The following is a 26,360-nucleotide window of genomic DNA, read 5'->3' on the forward strand; positions in this document are numbered from 1 at the left end:
AAGGTGCTGTGTGGATCTGGCTGTGTCCTTTGACCCACGGCAGACGGGCAGGCAAGGCGCAGTACGGATCTGGCTGTGTCCACTCACCCACGGCAGACGGTCAGGCAGGGCGCAGTGGGGATCTGGCTGTGTCCACTCACCCACGGAAGACGGGCAGGCAAGGCGCAGTGCGGATCTTCCTGTGTCTACTCACCCACGGGAGATGGGCAGGCAGGGCGCAGTGCGGATCTGGCTGTGTCAACTCACACACGGGGGATGGGCAGGCAGGGCGCAGTGCGGATCTGGCTGTGTCCACTCACCCACGGGAGACGGGCAGGCAGGGCGCAATGTGGATCTGGCTGTGTCCACTCACCCACGGCAGACGGGCAGGCAGGGCGCTGTGCGGACCTGGCTGTGTCCACTCACTGACGGGAGACGGGCAGGCAAGGTGCAGTGCGGATCTGGCAGTGTCCACTCACCAACGGGAGACGGGCAGGCAGGGCGCAGTGCGGATCTGGCTGTGTCCACTCACCCACGGGAGACGGTCAGGCAGGGCGCAGTGAGGATCTGGCTGTGTCCACTCACCCACGGCAGACGGGCAGGCAGGACGCAGTGTGGATCTGGCTGTGTCCACAAACCCACGGCAGATGGTCAGGCAGGGCGCAGTGCGGATCTGGCTGTGTCCACTCACCCACGGCAGAAGGGCAGGCAGGGCGCAGTGCGGATCTGGCTGTGTCCAATCACCCACGGCAGACGGGCCGGCAGGGCGCAGTGCGGATATGGCTGTGTCCACTCACCCATTGGAGACGGGCAGGCAAGGCACAGTGTGGATCTGGCTGTGTCCACTCACCCACGGGAGACGGGCAGAGAGGGTGCTGTGTGGATCTGGCTGTGTCCTTTGACCCACGGCAGACGGGCAGGCAAGGCGCAGTACGGATCTGGCTGTGTCCACTCACCCACGGCAGACGGTCAGGCAGGGCGCAGTGGGGATCTGGCTGTGTCCACTCACCCACGGAAGACGGGCAGGCAAGGCGCAGTGCGGATCTTCCTGTGTCTACTCACCCACGGGAGACCGGCAGGCAGGGAGCAGTGCGGATCTGGCTGTGTCAACTCACCCACGGGGGATGGGCAGGCAGGGCGCAGTGCGGATCTGGCTGTGTCAACTCACACACGGGGGATGTGTAGGCAGGGCGCAGTGCGGATCTGGCTGTGTCCACTCACCCACGGGAGACGGGCAGGCAGGGCGCAATGTGGATCTGGCTGTGTCCACTCACACACGGGGGATGGGCAGGCAGGGCGCAGTGTGGATCTGGCTGTGTCCACTCACACACGGGGGATGGGCAGGCAGGGCGCAGTGTGGATCTGGTTGTGTCCACTCACCCACGGGAGACAGGCAGGCAGGGCGCAGTGTGGATCTGGCTGTGTCCACTCACCCACGGGAGACGGGCAGAGAGGGTGCTGTTTGGATCTTTCTATGTCCACTGACTCATGGCAGACGGGCAGGTAGGGCACAGTGCGGATCTGCTGTGTCCAATCACCCATGGCAGACGGACAGGCAGGGCGCAGTGCGGATCTGGCTGTGTCCACTCACCCACGGGAGACGGGCAGGCAGGGAGCAGTGCGGATCTGGCTGTGTCCACTGACCCAGGGGAGACGGGCAGGCAAGGCGCAGTGCGGATCTGGCTGTGTCCACTCACCCACGGGAGACGGTCAGGCAGGGCGCAGTGAGGATCTGGCTGTGTCCACTCACCCACGGCAGACGGGCAGGCAGGACGCAGTGTGGATCTGGCTGTGTCCACAAACCCACGGCAGATGGTCAGGCAGGGCGCAGTGCGGATCTGGCTGTGTCCACTCACCCACGGCAGAAGGGCAGGCAGGGCGCAGTGCGGATCTGGCTGTGTCCACTCGCCCCCGGGAGACGGGCAGGCAGGGCGCAGTGCGGATCTGGCTGTGTCCACTCACCCACGGCAGGCGGTAAGGCAGGGCGCAGTGCGGATCTGGCTGTATCCACTCACCCACGGCAGACGGTCAGGCAGGGCGCAGTGCGGATCTGGCTGTGTCCACTAACCCAGGGGAGACGAGCAGGCAAGGCGCAATGCGATTCTGGCTGTGTCCACTCACCCACGGGAGACGGGCAGAGAGGATGCTGTGTGGATCTGCCTATGTCCACTAACCCATGGCAGACGGGCAGGCAGTACGCAGTGCGGATCTGGCTGTGTCCACTCACCCACGGCAGACGGGCCGGCAGGGCGCAGTGCGGATCTGGCTGTGTCCACTCACCCACGGGAGACGGGCAGGCAGGGCGCAGTGTGGATCTGGCTGTGTCCACTCACACACGGGGGATGGGCAGGCAGGGCGCAGTGTGGATCTGGCTGTGTCCACTCACCCACGGGAGACAGGCAGGCAGGGCGCAGTGTGGATCTGCCTGTGTCCACTCACCCACGGGAGACGGGCAGAGAGGGTGCTGTTTGGATCTTTCTATGTCCACTGACTCACGGCAGACGGGCAGGCAGGGCACAGTGCGGTTCTGCTGTGTCCAATCACCCATGGCAGACGGACAGGCAGGGCGCAGTGCGGATCTGGCTGTGTCCACTCACCCATGGGAGACGGGCAGGCAGGGAGCAGTGCGGATCTGGCTGTGTCCACTAACCCAGGGGAGACGGGCAGGCAAGGCGCAGTGTGGATCTGGCTGAGTCCACTCACCCCCGGGGGATGGGCAGGCAGGGTGCAGTGCGGATCTGGCTGTGTCCACTCACCCACAGCAGACGGGCAGGCAGGGCGCAGTGCGGATCTGGCTGTTTCCACTTGCCCAGGGGAGACGGGCAGGCAAGGTGCAATGCAGATCTGGCTGTGTCCACTCACCCACGGGAGACGGGCAGAGAGGATGCTGTGTGGATCTGGCTATGTCCACTGACCAATGGCAGATGGGCAGGCAGGGCGCAGTGCGGATCTGGCTGTGTCCAATCACCCACGGCAGACGGGCCGGCAGGGCGCAGTGCGGATATGGCTGTGTCCACTCACCCATTGGAGACGGGCAGGCAAGGCACAGTGTGGATCTGGCTGTGTCCACTCACCCACGGGAGACGGGCAGAGAGGGTGCTGTGTGGATCTGGCTGTGTCCTTTGACCCACGGCAGACGGGCAGGCAAGGCGCAGTACGGATCTGGCTGTGTCCACTCACCCACGGCAGACGGTCAGGCAGGGCGCAGTGGGGATCTGGCTGTGTCCACTCACCCACGGAAGACGGGCAGGCAAGGCGCAGTGCGGATCTTCCTGTGTCTACTCACCCACGGGAGACCGGCAGGCAGGGAGCAGTGCGGATCTGGCTGTGTCAACTCACCCACGGGGGATGGGCAGGCAGGGCGCAGTGCGGATCTGGCTGTGTCAACTCACACACGGGGGATGTGTAGGCAGGGCGCAGTGCGGATCTGGCTGTGTCCACTCACCCACGGGAGACGGGCAGGCAGGGCGCAATGTGGATCTGGCTGTGTCCACTCACACACGGGGGATGGGCAGGCAGGGCGCAGTGTGGATCTGGCTGTGTCCACTCACACACGGGGGATGGGCAGGCAGGGCGCAGTGTGGATCTGGTTGTGTCCACTCACCCACGGGAGACAGGCAGGCAGGGCGCAGTGTGGATCTGGCTGTGTCCACTCACCCACGGGAGACGGGCAGAGAGGGTGCTGTTTGGATCTTTCTATGTCCACTGACTCATGGCAGACGGGCAGGTAGGGCACAGTGCGGATCTGCTGTGTCCAATCACCCATGGCAGACGGACAGGCAGGGCGCAGTGCGGATCTGGCTGTGTCCACTCACCCACGGGAGACGGGCAGGCAGGGAGCAGTGCGGATCTGGCTGTGTCCACTGACCCAGGGGAGACGGGCAGGCAAGGCGCAGTGTGGATCTGGCTGAGTCCACTCACCCCCGGGGGATGGGCAGGCAGGGTGCAGTGTGGATCTGGCTGTGTCCACTCACCCACGGGAGACGGGCAGGCAGGGCGCAGTACGGATCTGGCTGTGTCCACTCACCCACGGCAGACGGGCAGGCAGGGCGCAGTGCGGATCTGGCTGTGTCCACTCACCCACGGGAGACGGGCAGAGACGGTGCTGTGTGGATCTGGCTATGTCCACTGACCCACGGCAGACCGGCAGGCAGGGCGCAGTACGGATCTGGCTGTGTCCACTCACCCATGGCAGGGGGTCAGGCAGGGCACAGTGTGGATCTAGCTGTGTCCACTCCCCCACAGGAGACGGGCAGGCAGGGCGCAGTGCAGATCTGGCTGTGTCCACTCACCCACGGGAGACGGGCAGGCAGGGCGCAGTGTGGATCTGGCTGAGTCCACTCACCCACGGGGGATGGGCAGGCAGGGTGCAGTGCGGATCTGGCTGTGTCCACTCACCCACGGCAGACGGGCAGGCAGGGCGCAGTGCGGATCTGGCTGTGTCCACTCACCCATGGGAGACGGGCAGGCAGGGCGCAGTGCGGATCTGGCTGTGTCCACTAACCCAGGGGAGACGGGAAGGCAAGGTGCAATGCAGATCTGGCTGTGTCCACTCACCCACGGGAGACGGGCAGAGAGGATGCTGTGTGGATCTGGCTATGTGCACTGACCCATGGCAGATGGGCAGGCAGGGCGCAGTGCGGATCTGGCTGTGTCCAATCACCCACGGCAGACGGGCCGGCAGGGCGCAGTGCGGATCTGGCTGTGTCCACTCACCCATGGGAGACGGGCAGGAAAGGCACAGTGTGGATCTGGCTGTGTCCACTCACCCACGGGAGACGGGCAGAGAAGGTGCTGTGTGGATCTGGCTGTGTCCTTTGACCCACGGCAGACGGGCAGACAAGGCGCAGTACGGATCTGGCTGTGTCCACTCACCCACGGAAGACGGGCAGGCAAGGCGCAGTGCGGATCTTCCTGTGTCTACTCACCCACGGGAGACGGGCAGGCAGGGCGCAGTGCGGATCTGGCTGTGTCAACTCACACACGGGGGATGGGCAGGCAGGGCGCAGTGCGGATCTGGCTGTGTCCACTCACCCACGGGAGACGGGCAGGCAGGGCGCAATGTGGATCTGGCTGTGTCCACTCACCCACGGCAGACGGGCAGGCAGGGCGCTGTGTGGACCTGGCTGTGTCCACTCACTGACGGGAGACGGGCAGGCAAGGTGCAGTGCGGATCTGGCTGTGTCCACTCACCCACGGGAGACGGGCAGGCAGGGCGCAGTGCGGATCTGGCTGTGTCCACTAACCCACGGGAGACGGTCAGGCAGGGCGCAGTGAGGATCTGGCTGTGTCCACTCACCCACGGCAGATGGGCAGGCAGGACGCAGTGTGGATCTGGCTGTGTCCACAAACCCACGGCAGATGGTCAGGCAGGGCGCAGTGCAGATCTGGCTGTGTCCACTCACCCACGGCAGAAGGGCAGGCAGGGCGCAGTGCGGATCTGGCTGTGTCCACTCGCCCCCGGGAGACGGGCAGGCAATGCGCAGTGCGGATCTGGCTGTGTCCACTCACCCACGGCAGGCGGTAAGGCAGGGCGCAGTGCGGATCTGGCTGTATCCACTCACCCACGGCAGACGGTCAGGCAGGGCGCAGTGCGGATCTGGCTGTGTCCACTAACCCAGGGGAGATGAGCAGGCAAGGCGCAATGCGATTCTGGCTGTGTCCACTGACCCACGGGAGACGGACAGAGAGGATGCTGTGTGGATCTGCCTATGTCCACTAACCCATGGCAGACGGGCAGGCAGTACGCAGTGCGGATCTGGCTGTGTCCACTCACCCACGGCAGACGGGCCGGCAGGGCGCAGTGCGGATCTGGCTGTGTCCACTCACCCACGGGAGACGGGCAGGCAGGGCGCAGTGTGGATCTGGCTGTGTCCACTCACACACGGGGGATGGGCAGGCAGGGCGCAGTGTGGATCTGGCTGTGTCCACTCACCCACGGGAGACAGGCAGGCAGGGCGCAGTTTGGATCTGGCTGTGTCCACTCACCCACGGGAGACGGGCAGAGAGGGTGCTGTTTGGATCTTTCTATGTCCACTGACTCACGGCAGACGGGCAGGCAGGGCACAGTGCTGATCTGCTGTGTCCAATCACCCATGGCAGACGGACAGGCAGGGCGCAGTGCGGATCTGGCTGTGTCCACTCACCCACGGGAGACGGGCAGGCAGGGAGCAGTGCGGATCTGGCTGTGTCCACTAACCCAGGGGAGAAGGGCAGGCAAGGCGCAGTGTGGATCTGGCTGAGTCCACTCACCCCCGGGGGAGGGGCAGGCAGGGTGCAGTGCGGATCTGGCTGTGTCCACTCACCCACAGCAGATGGGCAGGCAGGGCGCAGTGCGGATCTGGCTGTGTCCACTCACCCATGGGAGACGGGCAGGCAGGGGCAGTGCGGATCTGGCTGTGTCCACTAACCCAGGGGAGACGGGCAGGCAAGGTGCAATGCAGATCTGGCTGTGTCCACTCACCCACGGGAGACGGGCAGAGAGGATGCTGTGTGGATCTGGCTATGTCCACTGACCAATGGCAGATGGGCAGGCAGGGCGCAGTGCGGATCTGGCTGTGTCCAATCACCCACGGCAGACGGGCCGGCAGGGCGCAGTGCGGATATGGCTGTGTCCACTCACCCATTGGAGACGGGCAGGCAAGGCACAGTGTGGATCTGGCTGTGTCCACTCTCCCACGGGAGACGGGCAGAGAGGGTGCTGTGTGGATCTGGCTGTGTCCTTTGACCCACGGCAGACGGGCAGGCAAGGCGCAGTACGGATCTGGCTGTGTCCACTCACCCACGGCAGACGGTCAGGCAGGGCGCAGTGGGGATCTGGCTGTGTCCACTCACCCACGGAAGACGGGCAGGCAAGGCGCAGTGCGGATCTTCCTGTGTCTACTCACCCACGGGAGACAGGCAGGCAGGGAGCAGTGCGGATCTGGCTGTGTCAACTCACCCATGGGGGATGGGCAGGCAGGGCGCAGTGCGGATCTGGCTGTGTCAACTCACACACGGGGGATGTGTAGGCAGGGCGCAGTGCGGATCTGGCTGTGTCCACTCACCCACGGGAGACGGGCAGGCAGGGCGCAATGTGGATCTGGCTGTGTCCACTCACACACGGGGGATGGGCAGGCAGGGCGCAGTGTGGATCTGGCTGTGTCCACTCACACACGGGGGATGGGCAGGCAGGGTGCAGTGCGGATCTGGCTGTGTCCACTCACCCACGGCAGACGAGCAGGCAGGGCGCAGTGCGAATCTGGCTGTGTCCACTCACCCACGGCAGACGGGCAGGCAGGGCGCAGTGCGGATCTGGCTGTGTCCACTCACCCACGGGAGGCGGTCAGGCAAGGCGCAGTGTGGATCTGGCTGTGTCCACTCACCCAAGGGAGACGGGCAGAGAGGGTGCTGTGTTGATCTGGCTGTGTCCACTCACCCACGGCAGACGGGCAGGCCGGGCGCAATGCGGATCTGGCTGTGTACACTCAACCACGGGAGGCGAGCAGGCAAGGCGCAGTGAGGATCTGGCTGTGTCCACTCACCCACGGGAGACGGGCAGAGAGTGTGTTGTGTGGATCTGGCTATGTCCACTGACCCACGGCAGACTTGCAGGCAGGGCGCAGTGCGGATCTGGCTGTGTCCACTCACCCACGGCAGACGGGCTGGCAGGGCGCAGTTCGGATCTGGCTGTGTCCACTCACCCATGGGAGACGGGCAGGCAGGGCGCAGTGCGGATCTGGCTGTGTCCACTAACCCAGGGGAGACGGGCAGGCAAGGCGCAATGCGATTCTGGCTGTGTCCACTCACCCACGGGAGACGGTCAGGCAGGGCGCAGTGCGTATCTGGCTGTGTCCACTCACCCACGGGAGACGGGTGGGCAATGCGCAGTGTGGATCTGGCTGTGTCCACTACCCACGGGAGACGGGTAGAGAGGGTGATGTGTGGATCTGGCCATGTCCACTGACCCACGGCAGACGGGCAGGCAGGGTGCAGTGTGGATCTGGCTGTGTCCACTCTTCCACGGTAGAGGGGCATGCAGGGCGCAGTGCGGATCTGGCTGTGTCCACTCACCCACGGGAGACGGGCAGGCAGGGCGCAGTGCGGATCTGGCTGTGTCCACTCACCCATTGGAGACGGGCAGGCAGGGTGCAGTGCGGATCTGGCTGTGTCCACTCACCCACGGCAGACGAGCAGGCAGGGCGCAGTGCGAATCTGGCTGTGTCCACTCACCCACGGCAGACGGGCAGGCAGGGCGCAGTGCGGATCTGGCTGTGTCCACTCACCCACGGGAGGCGGTCAGGCAAGGCGCAGTGTGGATCTGGCTGTGTCCACTCACCCAAGGGAGACGGGCAGAGAGGGTGCTGTGTGGATCTGGCTGTGTCCACTCACCCACGGGAGACGGGCAGAGAGTGTGTTGTGTGGATCTGGCTATGTCCACTGACCCACGGCAGACTTGCAGGCAGGGCGCAGTGCGGATCTGGCTGTGTCCACTCACCCACGGCAGACGGGCTGGCAGGGCGCAGTTCGGATCTGGCTGTGTCCACTCACCCATGGGAGACGGGCAGGCAGGGCGCAGTGCGGATCTGGCTGTGTCCACTAACCCAGGGGAGACGGGCAGGCAAGGCGCAATGCGATTCTGGCTGTGTCCACTCACCCACGGGAGACGGTCAGGCAGGGCGCAGTGCGTATCTGGCTGTGTCCACTCACCCACGGGAGACGGGTGGGCAATGCGCAGTGTGGATCTGGCTGTGTCCACTACCCACGGGAGACGGGTAGAGAGGGTGATGTGTGGATCTGGCCATGTCCACTGACCCACGGCAGACGGGCAGGCAGGGTGCAGTGTGGATCTGGCTGTGTCCACTCTTCCACGGTAGAGGGGCATGCAGGGCGCAGTGCGGATCTGGCTGTGTCCACTCACCCACGGGAGACGGGCAGGCAGGGCGCAGTGCGGATCTGGCTGTGTCCACTCACCCATTGGAGACGGGCAGGCAGGGCGCAGTGCGGATCTGGCTGTGTCCACTCACCCAGGGGAGACGGGCAGGCAAGGCGCAGTGTGGATCTGGCTGTGTCCACTCACCCAAGGGAGATGGGTAGAGAGGGTGCTGTGTGGATCTGGCTATGTCCACTGACCCACGGCAGACGGGCAGGCAGGGCGCAGTGCGGATCTGGCTGTGTCCACTCAACCACGGGAGACGGGCAGGCAGGGCGCAGTGCGGATCTGGCTGTGTCCACTCACCCACGGGAGACGGGCAGTCAGGGCGCAGTGCGGATCTGGCTGTGTCCACTCACCCACGGGAGACGGGCAGGCAGGGCGCAGTGCGGATCTGGCTGTGTCCACTCACCCACGGGATACGGGCAGTCAGGGCGCAGTGCGGATCTGGCTATGTCCACTGACCCACGGCACACGGGCAGGCAGGGCGCTGTACGGATCTGGCTGTTTCCACTCACCTACGGCAGGCGGTCAGGCAGGGCGCAGGGCGGATGTTGCTGTGTCCACTCACCCACGGGAGATGGGCAGGCAGGGCGCAGTGCGGATCTGGTTGTGTCCACTCACCCACGGCAGACCGGTAGGCAGGGCACTGTGCGGATCTGGCTGTGTCCACTCACCCAAGGCAGACGGGTAGGCAGGGCGCAGTGCGGATCTGGCTGTGTCCACTCACCCACGGGAGACGGGCAGGCAAGGCGCAGTGCGGATCTGGCTGTGTCCACTCACCCACGGGCGACGGGCAGAGACGGTGCTGTGTGGATCTGGCTATGTCCACTGACCCACGGCACACGGGCAGTCAGGGCGCTGTACGGATCTGGCTGTTTCCACTCACCTACGGCAGGCGGTCAGGCAGGGCGCAGGGCGGATCTGGCTGTGTCCACTCACCCACGGGAAATGGGCAGGCAGGGCGCAGTGCGGATCTGGCTGTGTCTACTCACCCACGGGAGACTGGCAGGCAGGGCGCAGTGCGTATCTGGCTGTGTCCACTCACCCACGGGAGACGGGCAGAGACGGTGCTGTGTGGATCTGGCTATGTCCACTCACCCACGGGAGACGGGCAGGCAAGGCGCAGTGTGGATCTGGCTGTGTCCACTCACCCACGGGAGACGGGCAGGCAGGGCGCAGTGCGGATCTGGCTGTGTCCACTCACCCATGGGAGACGGGCAGGCAGGGCGCAGTGCGGATCTGGCGTTGTCCACTCACCCAGGGGAGACGGGCAGGCAAGGCGCAGTGTGGATCTGGCTGTGTCCACTCACCCACGGGAGATGGGCAGAGAGGGTGCTGTGTGGATCTGGCTATGTCCACGGACCCACGGCAGACGGGCAGGCAGGGTGCAGTTCGTATCTGGCTGTGTCCACACAACCACGGGAGACGGGTAGTCAAGGCGCAGTGTGGATCTGGCTGTGTCCATTCACCCACGGAGATGGGCAGAGAGGGTGCTGTGTGGATATGGCAATGTCCACTGACCCACGGCAGACTGGCAGGCAGGGCTCAGTGCGGATCTGGCTGAGTCCACTCACCCACGGCAGACCGTCAGGCAAGGCGCAGTGCGGATCTGGCTGTGTCCACTAACCCACGGGAGACGGGTAGACAAGGCGAGGTGTGGATCTGGCTGTGTCCACTCACCCATGGGAGACGGGCAGAGATGGTGCTGTGTGGATCTGGCTATGTCCACTGACCCACGGCAGACGGGCAGGCAGGGCACAGTGCGGAGCTAGCTGTGTCCACTCACCCACGGCAGACGGGCAGACAGGGCGCAGTGCGGATCTGGCTGTTTCCACTCACCCACGGGAGACGGGCAGGCAGGGCGCAGTGCGGATCTGGCTGTGTCCACTCACCCACGGGAGACGGGCAGAGACGGTGCTGTGTGGATCTGGCTGTGTCCACTCACCCACAGGAGACGGACAGAGAGGGTGCTGTGTGGATCTGGCTATGTCCACTGACCCACGGCAGACGGGCAGGCAGGGCGCAGTGCGGATCTGGCTGTGTCCACTCACACACGGCAGACGGGCAGGCAGGGCGCAGTGCGGATCTGGCTGTGTCCACTCACCCACGGCAGACGGCCAGGCAAGGCGCAGTGCGGATCTGGCTGTGTCCACTCACCCACAGGAGACGGACAGAGAGGGTGCTGTGTGGATCTGGCTATGTCCACTGACCCACGGCAGACGGGCAGGCAGGGCGCAGTGCGGATCTAGCTGTGTCCTCTCACACACGGTAGACGGGCAGGCAGGGCGCAGTGCGGATCTGGCTGTGTCCACTCACACACGGCAGACGGACAGTCAGGGCACAGTGCGGATCTGGCTGTGACCACTCTCCCACGGGAGATGGGCAGGCAAGGCGTAGTGCGGATCTGGCTGTGTCCACTCACCCACGGGAGACGGGCAGGCAGGGCGCAGTGCGGATCTGGCTGTGTCCACTCACCCACGGGAGACAGGCAGAGACGGTGCTGTGTGCATCTGGCTGTGTCCACTCACCCACAGGAGACGGACAGAGAGGGTGCTGTGCGGATCTGGCTGTGTCCACTCACACACGGCAGACGGGCAGGCAGGGCGCAGTGCGGATCTGGCTGTGTCCGCTCACTCACGGCAGACGGCCAGGCAAGGCGCAGTGTGGATCTGGCTGTGTCCACTCACCCACAGGAGACGGACAGAGAGGGTGCTGTGTGGATCTGGCTATGTCCACTGACCCACGGCAGACGGGCAGGCAGGGCGCAGTGCGGATCTGGCTGTGTCCACTCACACACGGCAGACGGGCAGGCAGGGCGCAGTGCGGATCTGGCTGTGTCCACTCACACACGGCAGACGGACAGTCAGGGCACAGTGCGGATCTGGCTGTGACCACTCTCCCACGGGAGATGGGCAGGCAAGGCGTAGTGCGGATCTGGCTGTGTCCACTCACCCATGGGAGAAGGGCAGGCAGGGTGCAGTGCGGATCTTGCTGTGTCCACTCACCCACGGGAGACGGGCAGGCAGGGCGCAGTGCGGAACTGGCTGTGTCCACTCACACACGGCAGACGGTCAGGCAGGGCGCAGTGCGGATCTGGATGTGTCCACTCACCCACGGCACACGGACAGTCAGGGCGCTTGTGGGTCTGGCTGTGTCCACACACCCGGGGTAGACGGGCAGTTAGGGTGCAGTGTGGATCTGTCTGTGTCCACTCACCCACCGGGGACGGGCAGTGAGGGCTCAGTGTGGATCTGGCTGTGTCCACTCACTCACGGGAGACGGGCAGTGAGGACTCAGTGTGGATCTGGCTGTGTCCACTCACTCACGGGAGACGGGCAGTGAGTGCACAGTGTGGATCTGGCTGTGTCCACTCATTCACGGGTGAGGGGCAGGCAGGGAACAGTTTGGATTTGGTTGTGTCCACATTCCCACGGGAGACCGGCAGTGAGTGCGCAGTGTGGATCTGGCTATGTCCACTCACCCACGGGAGATGGCCAGGCAAGGCACAGTGTGGATCTGGCTGTGTCCACTCACCCAAAGGAGACGGATATAGAGAATGCTGTGTGGATCTGGCTATGTCCACTGACCCACGGCAAACGGTCAGGCAGGGCGCAGTGCGGATCTGGATGTGTCCACTCATCCACGGGAGACGGGCAGGCAAGGCGCAGTGCCGATCTGGCTGTGTCCACTCACCCACGGCAGACTGGCAGGCAGGGCACAGTGCGGATCTGGCTGTGTCCACTCACCCACGGGAGACGGGCAGGCAGGGTGCAGTTTGGATCTGGCTGTGTCCACTCACCCACGGGAGAAGGGCAGGCAAGGCGCAGTGTGGATCTGGCTGTGTCCACTCACCCACGGGAGACGGGCAGAGAGGGTGCTGTGTGGATCTGGCTATGTCCACTGACCCACGGCAGACGGGCAGGCAGGGCGCAGTGCGGATCTGGCTGTGTCCACTCACCCACGGGAGACCGGCAGGCAAGGCGCAGTGCGGATCTGGCTGTGTCCACTCACCCACGGGAGACCGGCAGGCAAGGCGCAGTGCGGATCTGGCTGTGTCCACTCACCCACGGGAGACGGGCAGGCAGGGTGCACTGCGGATCTGGCTGTGTCCACACACCCACGGGAGACGGGCAGGCAGGGCGCAGTGCGGATCTGGCTGTGTCCACTCACACATGGGAGAAGGGCAGGCAGGGCGCAGTGCGGATCTGTCTGTGTCCACTCACCCACGGCAGGCCGGCAGGCAAGGCGCAGTGTGGATCTGGCTGTGTCCACTCACCCACGGGAGACGGGCAGAGAGGGTGCTGTGTGGATCTGGCTATGTCCACTGACCCACGGCAGACGGGCAGGCAGGGCGCAGTGCGGATCTGGCTGTGTCCAATCACTCACGGCAGACAGGCAGGCAGGGCGCAGTGCGGATCTGACTGTGTCCACTCATCCACGGGAGACGGGCAGAGAGGGTGCTGTGTGGATCTGGCTATGTCCACTGACCCACGGCAGACCGGCAGGCAGGGCGCAGTACGGATCTGGCTGTGTCCACTCACCCACGTGAGACGGGCAGGCAAGGCGCAGTGCGGATATGGCTGTGTCCACTCACCCACGGCAGACGGTCAGGCAGGGCGCAGTGCGGATCTGGCTGTGTCCACTCACCCACGGCAGACGGGCAGGCAAGGTGCAGTGTGGATCTGGCTGTGTCCACTCACCAACGGGAGACGGGCAGAGAGGGTGCTGTGTTTATCTGGCTATGTCCACTGACCCACGGCAGACGGGCAGGCAGTGCGCAGTACGGATCTGGCTGTGTCCACTCACCCACGGCAGACGGTCAGGCAGGGCGCAGTGTGGATCTGGCAGTGTCCACTCACCCACGGCAGACGGGTAGGCAAGGCGCAGTGTGGATCTGGCTGTGTCCACTCACCCACGGGAGACGGGCAGAGAGGGTGCTGTGTGGATCTGGCTATGTCCACTGACCCACGGCAGACGGGCTGGCAGGGCGCAGTGCGGATCTGGCTGTGTCCACTCACCCACGGCAGACGGCCAGGCAAGGCGCAGTGTGGATCTGGCTGTGTCCACTCACCCACAGGAGATGGGCAGAGAGGGTGCTGTGTGGATCTGGCTATGTCCACTGACCCACGGCAGATGGGCAGGCAGGGCGCAGTGCGGATCTGGCTGTGTCCACTCACCCACGGCAGACGGGCAGGCAGGGCGCAGTGCGGATCTGGCTGTGTCCACTCCCCCAAGGGAGACCGGCAGGCAAGGCGCAGTGTGGATCTAGATGTATCCACTCACCCACAGGAGACGGGCAGAGAGGGTGCTGTGTGGATCTGGCTATGTCCACTGACCCACGGCAAACGGGCAGGCAGGGCGCAGTGCGGATCTGGCTGTGTCCACTCACCCATGGCAGACAGACAGTCAGGGCGCAGTGTGGATCTGGCTGTGACCACTCTCCCACGGGAGATGGGCAGGCAAGGCGCAGTGCGGATCTGGCTGTGTCCACTCACCCATGGGAGACGGGCAGGCAGGGTGCAGTGCGGATCTGGCTGTGTCCACTCACCCACGGGAGACGGGCAGGCTGGGCGCAGTGCGGATCTGGCTGTTTCCATTCACCCACGGGAGACGGGCAGGCAGGGCGCAGTGCGGATCTGGCTGTGTCCACTCACCCACGGCAGACGGTCAGGCAGGGCGCAGTGCGAATCTGGCAGTGTCCACTCACCCACGGCAGACGGGCAGGCAGGGCGCAGTGCGGATCTGGATGTGTCCACTCACCCACGGGAGACGGGCAGGCAAGGCGCAGTGCGAATCTGGCAGTGTCCACTCACCCACGGCAGACGGGCAGGCAGGGTGCAGTGCGGATCTGGCTGTGTCCACTCACCCACGGGAGACGGCAGAGAGGGTGCTGTGTGGATCTGGCTTTGTCCACTGATCCACGGCAGACGGGAAGGCAGGGCGCAGTGCGGATCTGGCTGTGTCCACTCACCCACGGCAGACGGGCAGGCAGGGCGCAGTGCAGATCTGGCTGTGTCCACTCACCCACGGGAGACCGGCAGGCAAGGCACAGTGTGGATCTAGCTGTGTCCACTCACCCATGGGAGACGGGCAGAGAGGGTGCTGTGTGGATCTGGCTATGTCCACTGACCCACGGCAAACGGGCAGGCAGGGCACAGTGCGGATCTGGCTGTGTCCACACACCCGGGGTAGACGGGCAGTGAGGGTGCAGTGTGGATCTGTCTGTGTCCACTCACCCACCGGGGACGGGCAGTGAGGGCTCAGTGTGGATCTGGCTGTGTCCACTCACTCACGGGAGACGAGCATTGAGAGCTCAGTGTGGATCTGGCTGTGTCCACTCACTCACGGGAGACGGGCAGTGAGGGCTCAGTGTGGATCTGGCTGTGTCCACTCACTCACGGGAGACGGGCAGTGAGTGCACAGTGTGGATCTGGCTGTGTCCACTCATCCACGGGTGAGGGGCAGGCAGGGAACAGTTTGGATTTGGCTGTGTCCACATTCCCACGGGAGATCGGCAGTGAGTGCGCAGTGTGGATCTGGCTATGTCCACTCACCCACGGGAGATGGCCAGGCAAGGCACAGTGTGGATCTGGCTGTGTCCACTCACCCAAAGGAGACGGATACAGAGAATGCTGTGTGGATCTGGCTATGTCCACTGACCCACGGCAAACGGGCAGGCAGGGCGCAGTGCGGATCTGGCTGTGTCCACTCACCCACGGCAGACGGTCAGTCAGGGCGCAGTGCGGATCTGGCTGTGACCACTCACCCACGGGAGATGGGCAGGCAAGGCGCAGTATAGATGTGGCTGTGCCCACTCACACACGGGAGACGGGCAGGAAGGGCGCAGTGTGGATCTTGCCGTATCCACACACCCACGGGAGACTGGCAGGCAGGGCGCAGTGTGGATGTGGCTGTGTCCATTCACACATCTGTGACGGGCAGGCAGGGCGCAGTTTGGAACTGGCAGTGTCCACAACCACCACCAGAGACGGGCAGGCAGGACTCTGTGTGGATGTGCCTGTCTTCACTCAGCCACGGAAGATGGGCAGGCAGGGTGCAGTGTGGAAATGGCAGTGTCTACTCACCCACGGGAGATGGGCAGGCAGGGCGCTGAGTGGATCTGGCTGTTTCCACACACCCATGTGATACGGTCAGGCAGGGCGCAGTGTGGAACTTGCTGTGTCCACACACGCACTGGAGACGGGCAGGCAGGGCACTGTGTGCAACTGGCTGTGACCACACACCCACAGTAGATGGGCAGGCAGGGCGCAGTGTAGATCTGGCTGTGTCCACTCACTCACTGGAGACGGGCAGGCTGGGTGCCATGTGCATCTGACTGTGTCCACACACCCATGGGAGACGGGCAGGCTGGGCGGCGTGTGGATCCGGCTGTGTGCACAGACCCATGTGAGACTGCCAGGCAGGGTTCTGTGTGGGACTCGCTGTGTCCACACACCCACGGGAGACGGTCATGCAGAGTGCAGTGTGGTTCTGGCCGTGTCCACATACCCATGGGAGACGGGCAGGCAGGGTGCTGTGTGTATCTGGCTGTGTCCACTCACCCATGGGAGACGGGCAGGCAGGGTGCAGTGTGGATCTGGCTGTGTCCACTCACCCACGGGAGACGGGCAGGCAGGGCGCTGCGTGTATCTGGCTGTGTCCACACACCCATGGGTGACGTGTAGGCTGGGTGCCGTGTGGATCTGGTTGTGTCGACACACTCATGAGAGACGGGCAGGCAGGGCACTGTGAGGATCTGGCTATGTCCACTACCCCATGGGAGAGGGGCAGGCAGGTCGCAGCACTGTGTGGATCTGGCTGTGTCTACTCACCCACGGGAGACGGGCAGGCAGGGCGCAGTGCGGATCTGGCTGTGTCCACTCAACCACAGGAGACGGGCAGGTAGGGCACAGTGTGGATCTTGCCGTGTCCACACACTCATGGGAGATGGGCAGGCAGGGCCCAGTGTTGAACTGGCTGGTTCCACTCACCCAGGGTTGTCGGGCAGACAGGGCGCAGTGTGGAACTGGTGTGTCCACACACCCACGGTAAACGGGAGGCAGGGCGCAGTGTGGATGTGGCTGTGTCCACTCACCCACGGGAGACGGGCAGGCAGAGCGCAGTGTGGAACTTGCTGTGTCCACACACCCACCGGAGACGGGCAGGTAGGGCGCTGTGTGGAACTGGCTGTGTCCACACACCCATGGGAGATGGTCTGGCAAGGTGCTTTGTGGATGTGGCTGTGTCCACTCAACAATGGGAGATGGGCAGGCTGGGTGCCGTGTGTATCTGGCTCTGTCCACTCACCCACGGGAGATGAGCAGGCAGCACGCAGTGTGGATCCTGCTGTTTCCACTCACCCATGGCAGACAGGCAGGGCGCAGTGTCGATCTGACTGTGTCCACTCACACATGGGTGATGGGCAGGCAGAGCTCTGTGTGGATCTGGCTTTGTCCACACACCCACCGGAGACGGGAAGGCAGGGCGCTGTTTGGATCTGGGTGTGTCCACTTACCCATGGGATACGGTCAGGCAGGGCTCTGTGTGGAACTGGCTGTGTCCACTCACCCACAGGAGACAGGGAGGCAGGGCGCAGTGTCGATCTTGCCGTGTCCACACACCCACGGGAGACGGGGAGGCAGGGCGCAGTGTGGATGTGGCTGTGTCCACTCACCCACGGGAGACGGGAAGGCAGGGCGCAGTGTAGATCTGGCTGTTTCCACTGACCCACGGTAGATGGGCAGGCAGGGCGCTGTGTGGATGTGGCTGTGTCCACTCACGCATGGGAGACGGGCAGGCTGGGCGCCATGTGGAAGTTGCCGTGTACACACACTCACGGGAGACGGGCAGGGAAGGCGCTATGTGGATCTGGCTCTGTCCACTCACCCACGGCAGACGGGCAGGCAGGGCGCTGTGTGGAACATGCTGTGTCCACACATCCATGGGAGATGGTCAGAAAGGGTGCTGTGTGGATGTGGCTGTGTCCACTCACCCACGGGAGCCGGGCAGGCAGGGCGCTGTGTGGAACTGGCTGTGTCCACACACCCATGTGAGACGGTCAGCCAGGGTGCTGTGCGGATGTGGCTGTGTCCACTCACCCACGGGATTCGGGCAGGCTGGGCGCTGTGTGGATCTGGTTGTGTCGACACAGTCATGGGAGATGGGCAGGCAGGGCGCTGTGTGGATCTGGCTGTGTCCACACACCCACCAGAGACGGGCAGGCAGGGCGCTGTGTGGATCTGGCTGTGTCCACTCACCCATGGGAGACGGGCAGGCAGGGCGCTGTGTGGATCTGGCTGTGTCCACACACCCACCGGAGACGGGCATGCAGGGCACTGTGTAGATCTGTCTGTGTCCACTCACCCATGGGAGACGGGCAGGCAGGTCGCTGTGTGGATATGGCTGTGTCCACACACCCACCGGAGACGGGCAGGCAGGGTGCTGTGTGGATCTGGCTGTGTCCACTCACACATGGTTGACGGGCAAGCAGGGCGCAGTGTGGAAATGGCTGTGTACACACACCCACAAGAGACGGGCAGGCAGGGCGCTGTGTGGATGTGGCTATCTCCACTCACCCACAGGAGACTGGCAGGCAGGGCGCAGTGTGGAACTGGCTGTGTCCACTCACCCATGGGAGATGGGCAGGCAGGGCGCAGTGTGGAACTGGCTGTGTCTACTCACCCACGGGAGATGGTCAGGCAGGGTGCTGTGTGGATGTGGCTGTGTCAACACACCCACGGGAGACGGGCAGGCTGGGAGCCGTGTGGATCTGGCTGTGTCCACACACAAACGGGAGACGGGCATGCAGGGCGCAGTGTACATCTGGCTGTGTCCACTCACGCATGGGTGACGAGAAGGCAGAGCGCAGTGTGGAACTGGCTATGTCCACACACCTACGGGAGACGGTCAGGCAGTGCTCTGTGTGGAATTGACTGTGTCCACACAAGCACGGGAGACGAGCAGGCCGGGCGCAGTGTGGAACTGACTGTGTCCGCACAAGCACGGGAGACGAGCAGGCCGGGCGCAGTGTGGATCTAGCTGTGTCCACTCACCCATGGGTGACGGGCAGGCTAGGCGCAGTGTGGAACTGGATGTGTCCACTCACCCATGGGAGACGGGCATGCAGGGCGCACTACGGATGTGGAGGTGTCCACTCACCAAAAGGAGATGGGCAGGCAGGGCTCTGTGTGGAACTGGCTGTGTCCACTTACTCACGGGAGACGGGCAGGCAGGGCGTCGTGTGGATGTGGCTGTGTCCAAAAACCCAAGGGAGACGGTCAGGCAGGGCGCAGTGTGGATGTGGCTGTGTCCACTCAACCATGGGAGACGGGCAGGCTGTTCGCCGTGTGGATCTGGCTGTGTCCACTCACCCACGGGAGATGGGCAGGCAGGGCACAGTGTGGATCTGGCTGAGTCCACTCACCCATGGGTGATGAACAGGCAGGGCACAGTGTGGAACTGGTTGTGTCAACACACGCACCGGAGACGTGCAGGTAGGACTCTGTGTGGAACTGGCTGTGTCCACGCACCCATGGGAGATGGTTAGGCAGGGCGCAGTTTGGATCTTTCCGTGTCCACACACCCACGGGAGACGGGCAGGCAGGGCGCAGTGTGGATGTGGCTGTGTCCACTCACCCATGGGAGACGGGCAGGCAGGGCGCAGTGTGGATCTGGCTGTGTCCACTCACCCATGGGAGACGGGCAGGCAGGTCGCAGTGTGGATCTGGCTGTGTCCACTCACCCATGGGAGACGGGCAGGCAGGGCGTAGTGTGGATGTGGCTGTGTCCAATCACCCATGGGAGATGGGCAGGCAGGGCGCAGTGTGGATCTTGCCGTGTCCACACACCAACGGGAGAAGGGCAGGCTGGGCGCCGTGTGGATCTGGCTGTGTCCTCACACACACGGGAGACTTGCAGGCAGGGCGCAGTGTACATCTGGCTGTGTCCACTCACCCATGCGTGACGGGCAGGCAGGGCCCAGTGTGGAACTGGCTGTGTACACACCCCCACTGGAGACGGGCAGGCAGGGCGCTGTGTGGATGTGGATGTCCCCACTCACCCACGGAAGATGGGCAGGCAGGGCGCAGTGTGGAACTAGCTGTGTCTACTTACCCACGGGAGACGGGCAGGCAGGGCGCTGTGTGGATCTGGCTGTTTCCACACACCCATGGGATACGTTCAGGCAGGGCGCTGTGTGGATCTGGCTGTGTCCACTCACCCACGTGAGACTGGCAGGAAGGGTGCTGTGTGGATGTGGCTGTGTCCACTCACCCACACGAGATGGGCAGGCTGGGCACCGTGACGATCTGGCTGTGTCCACTCACCCACGGGAGACAGGCAAGCAGGGTGCAGTGTGGATCTGGCTGTGATCACTCACCCATGGGTGACGGGCAAGCAGGACGCAGTGTGGAAATGGCTGTGTCCACACACCCACCAGAGACGGGCAGGCAGGGCATGTGTGGATGTGGCTGTCTCCACTCACCCACGGGATACGGGCAGGCAGGGCGCAGTGTGGAACTGGCTGTGTCTACTCACCCACGGGAGACGGTCAGGCAGGGTGCTGTGTGGATGTGGCTGTGTCAACACACCCACGGGAGACGGGCATCTGGGAGCCGTGTGGATCTGCCCTGTCCACACTCCCATGGGAGACGGGCAGGCAGGGCCCAGTGTGGAACTGGCTGTGTCCACACCCCTACCGGAGACGGACAGGCAGGGCGCTGTGTGGATGTGCCTGTCTCCACTCACTCACGGAAGGTGGGCAGGCAGGGCACAGTGTGGAACTAGCTTTGTCTACTCACCCACGGGTGACGGGCAGGCAGGGCGCTGTGTGGATCTGCCTGTTTCCACACACCCATGGGATACTTTCAGGCAGGGCACTGTGTGGATCTGGCTGTGTCCACACACCCATGGGAGATGGACAGGAAGGGCGCTGTGTGGAACTTGCTGTGTCCACACACCCACCCGAGATGGGCAGGCTGGGCGTAGTGTGGAACTGGCTGTGTCCACACACCCATGGAAGACTGTCAGGCAGGGTGCTGTGTGGATGTGGCTGTGTCTACTCACCCACCGGAGTTGGGCAGGCTGGGCACCGTGATGATTTGGCTGTGTCCACTCACCGATGGGAGACGGGCAGGCTGGGCGATATGGGGATCTGTCTGTGTCCACTCACCCACGGGAGATGGGCAGGCAGGGCGCAGTGTGGAACTGGCTGTGTCCACACACCCATGGGAGGCGGTCAGCCAGGGTGCTGTGTGGATGTGGCTGTGTCCACACACCCATGGGAGACAGTCAGGTAGGGCGCATTGTGGAACTTGCAATGTGCACTCTCCCACGGGAGACGGGCTGGCAGGTCACAGTGTGCATGTGGCTGTGTCCACTCACCCACGGGAGACGGGCAGGAAGGGCGCTGTGTGGATGTGGCTGTGTCCACTCACCCACGGGTGACGGGCAGGCAGGGTGCTGTGTGGATGTGGCTGTGTCCACTCACCCACCAGAGACAGGCAGTCAGGGCGCAGTGTGGAACTAGCTGTGTCCACAAACCAATGGGAGGCGGGCAGGCAGGGCTGTGTGTGGAACTTTCTGTGTCCACAGACATATGGAAAACGGGCAGACAGGGCGCAGTGTGGAACTTGCTGTATCCACTCACCCATGGGTGACATGCAGGCTGGGCTATGTGTGGAACTGTCATTGTCCACACACCCACGGGACACGGGCAGACAGGGAGCAGTGTGGAACTTGCTGTGTCCACACATCAAACAGACGGGTAGGCAGGACGCTGCGTGGACGTGGCTGTGTCTACTCACCCACGGGAGACATGTAGGCTGGGCGCCGTGTGGATTTATTGTGTCCCCTCACCCACGGGAGACGGGTGGCAGGGCGCTGTGTGGAACTTGTTGTGTCCACACACCCAGCAGGGACAGGCGGACAGGGCGCAGTGTGGATGTGACTGTGTAAACTCACCCACGGGAGACGGGCAGTCAGGGCGCAGTGTGTAACTGGTTGTGTCCACACACCAAAGGGACACAGGCAGGCAGGGCGCAGTGTGGATCAGGCTGTGTCCACTCACCCATGGGAGATGGGCAGGCCGTGCGCTGTGTCGATCTGGGTGTGTCCACACACCCATGGGGGACGGTAAGACAGGGTGCCAGAACTTTGGTCTGAGACCTCACAATCCAGAAGCCACGATGCTGCCGCGTGACGGCGGTATCGTGGCTTGGGACAAGCCCACGGTGCGGGCTGGGGCTCCAGGCACCGCGGCGGGCGCTGAGGGTGTGGGTGACCCCCACCCCGGGCCGCCGCCCCGCTCCCAGAAAGGGGACAGAACAAGAGGCAAAACAAAAAAAGAAAAAAGAAGAAGCCTACGGCACCCGGTATTCCCAGGCGGTCTCCCATCCAAGTACTAACCAGGCCCAACCCTGCTTAGCTTCCGAGATCAGACGGGATCGGGCGCGTTCAGGGTGGCGTGGCCGTGGACGGCGGAGGGCGCCCCTGCCCTGCTCAAGAAGCCGAGCCTCTCTGCGCTTCCCCGCCGCCGCCTCCCGCCCCAGGCTCCGTGCCGGGCCAGGCCTGTTGAGTTTGCCGGCCGGGTCCTCAGGGCTCCGAGGGACAGGGGTGACAGGCGGGGCGGGGCGGGCAGGGAGCGGCGGGCCGGGGTGGGGGGCTGTCTCTCTATACACACACACACACACACACACACTCACACTCACTCACTCACACTCACACAAGATGCGCCTCCACGGCTGGACTCGCCAAGGTGGAGACCTTCCAGCCCCCTTCCTCTCCTCACCTGGCCTCCTTCACCTCCCCGCCCCCCACCCCTAGGTCTTGATCGCAACCGCCACCACCACGGCCGCCGGCGCCGCCACCGCCCATTGCCCACGGGCGGATGGCCTGGCCTTTGACCCCAGGCAGGGGCCGCCCTCCCCCACAACCCCTTTCAGCTGGGCCCCCCACCCTGTGGGTGGGCTGCCGCCTATTCCCCCGGGCCGGGCTGGGGCACAGCGCATGGGGGAGGGGAGCGAGTGTATGGGGCGTCTCTCTCTCTCTCTCTCTCTCTCTCTCTCGGGATGTGTCCCATGGGTGGGATGGGGTGGCGTGGTTTAGGGGGCGCTGAAGAAATCAGTCCCCTCCATCTCCTACCTCTGGAAAACTCCCAAGCCCGTGGAGAACTGCCGGCACCGCTTCGTGGGGGCCGGGACCCTCCTCCGTGTCCTCCTGTGGCCCAGTCCAAGGGGCCTGGGCCTGGCCGGGGCTGCATTGGACCCCGACCACCCTGGCGTGTGGACTCACAAAAAATCGGCCATTAGATATTGGATTCCAGCTTCCTTGAGGTCATTTCACTAATGAGTGCACCGGAAAGAGTTTCCTAATCCATCTGTGAGGGTGGCAACTGAAAGAGAATTTTAAAGCTGACAGAATAGGCGAGGGAAGGCATAGGAGATTTCCACACCCAGCAAGGAAGACTTTCCCGGAATGGAAGAAAGAAACGAGCAAGCAGAGACACCGGTAGCCCGCCCGGAAAAGAGTCTGCCCCTTAGAGAAAGCACCCTGACCAGGTTCACCCGTGGGTGGGTGGCGAGCTAGCGGCATTCAGAAGAGCGAGGCCCGCAGTCTGTGCGGAAGACACCTGCGCTCGGGTGTGTGTGGCGGCGCGATTCACAAGCAGCTCTAGATGTTAAACCAAGGAGAAGCCAGGGAGTTCCCAACGCCCCAGGTGTCCTCAGCCCATGACTGGCTGCTGTGGGAATGCGAAGCCCGGCTCCTTGTCTCAGAGCGGGGTTCCCAGGAGGATCAGGCTGAAGCTGGGACTTGGCCTCAAAGTGTCCCCTCGCATGGCCACCCCCTTCCCCTTCCTGCTCCTCTACTCCTGGTGCCCCTCCATCCAGGGGCCAGACCTTAAAGAGTCACCGCAAGAGAATCCTGGTCCCAAAGGAGCCTTCTGGGGGACCGGTGCTGAGAGAGGTTGTGGGCATGGCCCGCTGGGGCTCTGCCCGACCCAGGGCTGAGAGATGCCACCTCCCAGCTCTGGGTCCCTGCAGGAAGTGTTGGCAAGCACAGGGCCGGTCCTCCAAAGGCCCAGGTGCAGGGAGCCCAGGCCAAGCAGCCTGTGGAAGAAGCCACTTGCCGTGCCACCCCGGGAACAGGACTGCAGGCCCCGGCCCTTCCCACCTCCTCCTCCTCCTCCTCCGCCCCGCACCCCCACCCCGACATGGCACAGGGCTCAGAGACACCTCAGACTCTTGCTACCCAAAGTGCAAAAGGCATCAGTTGCTCCTCCAAACCCCCCGCCCAGCAGACCGCGTTGTCCAGCCAGCCCCCGGGCCTCCCTGGGGTGCCCAGCACAAAAGTGCAGACACCCACCGGACCCTCAGTCTCAGTTTTCGGAGGTTTTTGCCACTCTAAGGACCCGCAGGCCAGCTGGGCCTTCGGGCAGGACAGAGAGCCCCGGAATCCGACGTGGAGAGCTGCGTGTACGTCCGCATCAGGAGGCGGTCCCCACCTCCGCGGCTCTCCCCTTGCGGGGAGCGGCAGCCCAGCCGGCAGCCGCAGGGCCTCAGGGAAGACACCAGGCTGGGCCCCCGCGGCACAGCGGGGGCACGTCCCCCGCACTCACGCGACTTAGGGACGGCTGCTGGAGACTGCTGCGGCCACCCTGCTGCCGGGTTTCTGGAGGGCTTCCTGGAAGCAGCATCCACACCAAGCCCTTGGAAGGCCCAGGCGACGGAGGAGCCGGTCAGGCAGGGGCCGAGGACGGTGAGAGGCCGGGCGGGAAGGAGCGTGTCAGGCAGGGGCAGAGGACGGTGACCGGCCGGGCGGGGAGGAGCCGGTCAGGCGGGGGCCCAGGACAGTGACGGGCCTGGCCGGGGAGGAGTGCGTCAGGCAGGGGCAGAGGAGACGGGCTGGGTAAGGGTTAGGGTTACAGTTAGGGCACAATTCACAATCCCAAAGACGTGGAAGCGACCCGAGTGCCCATCCATCCAGGAGTGCATCAATAAAATGTGGCGCGTGGACACCACGGAGTGCCATTCGGCTGTGAGGAGCAGCGGTGAGAGGGCGCCTCTCGTGTTCTCCTGGCCAGAGCTGGAACCCGTTCCAGTAAGCCAAGTATCCCGAGAATGGACACACGAGCACCACGTGAGCGCGCTCACCAGCAAATTGGTACGAACGGATGGACGCCTAAGTGGACAGAGAGGAATCACCTTCATCGGGTGGGTGTCGGGCGGGTGGGGGGAGGGGAGGGGCATACACATCCATTAGGCATGGGGTGGGTGCGCACCGACTGGGGGATGGGCGCACTTGAAGCTCTGACCCGAGGGGGGAGGCTTGGAGAGGGCAAGGCACCCGACCTTAACATTGGTACCCCCACAATACGCTGGAACAACATGAGAGGTATATGAATAAGAACACAGGGGGGGCCGGGCGCGGTGGCTCACGCCTGTAATCCTAGCTCTCTGGGAGGCCGAGGCGGGCGGATTGCTCCAGGTCAGGAGTTCGAAACCAGCCTGAGCAAGAGCGAGACCCCGTCTCTACTAAAAATAGAAAGAAATTAATTGGCCAACTAATATATATAGAAAAACACAGCCGGGCGTGGTGGTGCATGCCTGTAGTCCCAACTACTCGGGAGGCTGAGGCAGCAGGATTGCTTGAGCCCGGAGATTGAGGTTGCTGTGAGCTAGGCTGACGCCATGGCACTCACTCTAGCCTGGGCAGCAAAACGAGACTCTGTCTCAAAAAAAAAAAAAAAAAGAACACAGGGGGGAGGGCGGCACGGGCAACACATGTCACCTGAATACTTGTACTCCCATCATCTGCTTGAAAAGAGAGAGAAAAGAAAATGCAATCCTAGAGGTAAGAGACACTTTTTAAAAATAATGAATCCGAAGAGAAAAGTAAAAGGAGGCCTGTGGAGCAGGTCTGGGTGTGACTCCGGATCCCCCAACATCAGGTGCCACCACCAAAGATTCCTGCGTGTAGCCCATAGAACCCCAAAAGCAACGGGACGAGTTCTGGTCACATACTCCCTCAAAATGACATCCTGGCCTTCTTCTGGAACTCCCTCCCCTCTCAGACTCTCAAGGTTTCCTCCAGCGTGTCGGTTCCCACAGAGCAGACCTTTGGTCTGAGACCTGACAGTCCAGATGCCACGCATGCTGCCGCGTGGCGGCGGTGTCGCGGCTTGGGACAAGAGGAGGCCCCACGGTGCGGGCTGGGGCGCCAGGCACCGCGCGGGCGCTGAGGGTGGGGGTGACCCCCACCCCGGGCCGCCGCCTCGCTCCCAGAAAGGGGACAGAACAAGAGGCAAAAAAAAAAAAAAAAAAAAAAGCAGCAGCCTGTGGCACCCGGTATTCCCAGGCGGTCTCCCATCCAAGTACTAACCAGGCCCGACCCTGCTTAGCTTCCGAGACCAGACGAGATCGGGGGCGTTCAGGGTGGTGTGGCCCTAGACGGCGGCGGAGGGCGCCCCTGC

The 26,360-nt window shown here is 63.8% G+C and overlaps 2 non-coding genes across 2 annotated transcripts; both read right to left on the reverse strand.

Moving 5' to 3' along the window:
- Positions 1-22,248: 22,248 nt before the first annotated feature.
- LOC142861982 (5S ribosomal RNA) lies at positions 22,249-22,367 on the reverse strand. The gene has a single exon (XR_012913127.1). It is a non-coding gene; the product is annotated as a 5S ribosomal RNA (ribosomal RNA).
- A 3,853-nt stretch (positions 22,368-26,220) lies between these two features.
- Positions 26,221-26,339, reverse strand: LOC142862214 (5S ribosomal RNA). Its single transcript, XR_012913298.1, has one exon. It is a non-coding gene; the product is annotated as a 5S ribosomal RNA (ribosomal RNA).
- Between the last annotated feature and the right edge of the window lie 21 nt (positions 26,340-26,360).

Source organism: Microcebus murinus, chromosome 18, assembly GCF_040939455.1.
Source record: "Microcebus murinus isolate Inina chromosome 18, M.murinus_Inina_mat1.0, whole genome shotgun sequence".
Classification (NCBI taxonomy): domain Eukaryota; kingdom Metazoa; phylum Chordata; class Mammalia; order Primates; family Cheirogaleidae; genus Microcebus; species Microcebus murinus.